Source organism: Oryzias melastigma, linkage group LG5, assembly GCF_002922805.2.
Source record: "Oryzias melastigma strain HK-1 linkage group LG5, ASM292280v2, whole genome shotgun sequence".
Taxonomy (NCBI): Eukaryota; Metazoa; Chordata; class Actinopteri; order Beloniformes; family Adrianichthyidae; genus Oryzias; species Oryzias melastigma.
In genome coordinates this window covers 10,055,317-10,056,478 of record NC_050516.1, presented here as the reverse complement: position 1 = coordinate 10,056,478, position 1,162 = coordinate 10,055,317, and positions in this window count along the sequence as shown.

The window sequence follows — 1,162 nt, the reverse complement described above, 5'->3', positions numbered from 1 at the left end:
TTTTTTTTTTTTTTTTTTTTGACTGCTCCTGATGTACAACGATTTGAATAAAGAAATATTGACAAACACAGTTTCAATATGTCCATTTTGAGAAAAAATGCCACAAGAATATATTAAAAACACCAAAAACACGTTTTGTTTTTTATTGGAGCGGGTCTTTAAATAACATAAAAGCTGAGAATTTGACCAAAATTAAAAACACAACAGAACACACTATTCCATGAGTTTCTTTAGTTCTTTGGTGATTAAATGTTTTGCTGTCTGCTGTTTGGGGTGAAAAGGTTGGTGTTTGTTTTGCGGTTCAGGCAAAGATGGGCATTTCATCACGAATGTGAAAGCTGTGGTTAACAGAATTCAAGACTTCAAACCACCTCCTCACTGAAGCAGACGGCCTCTTTCCAAAGAAAATGTTGCACTTGGAAAAAATTGAAAGAGGTTTTAGTGCAGAAGTGAGAGAATGGTGAGAGATGGGAGAACAAGAAGAACGAGGTGAGAATGTGGAAAAAAAACGTAGCAAAAATCAACTGTTTTTGGTTTTTCTCAAATTGCTGCTCAATATTGATTCTGTGTTGTCTCTTTTTAAAGCAGATCATCAATTTTTGAAACTTGTTTGCTTAGACAAGCATTTCAAAAGGCATTTGATAAAAAATATTTCAGTTACTTTTAATCCTCAAGGGTCTCTTATCTTTTTTTTCTCCTATTTACTTTAATTCAAGTGAAATTTGATTAATAAAAAACACAAATATTTCAAAAGCTGTTTATTACCACAAAAAAAGTAAATACAGTTGTACGGCATCAAAGCAAATAGAAAACACTTGTTTGTCATAAGAACAAAAACAATTTATGACAAAATTGATGTTTAAACTGTTAATTAAAAGATTTAGTGGAACAAGTTTTTTTTTCAAGGCAAGATACAAAATATTTTGTAGTTAGGTCAATTAATTTATCCTTGTAAGGATAACAACAATTACAACACAATTACTTGTAAATTACTGACTAGTATTTTCAAACTGCAATATAACTTAGTGTAAAATTTGGTTATGAAGAGTCAAAGCAGATTTTGTAGCAATTCAGTCCTTTTTAATTGTCTTCTTAAACGAATTTACAAGAGATCGCAGTCAGTAATCGTTGAAAAACAACAACACATTTCTTTTTTTTTAAG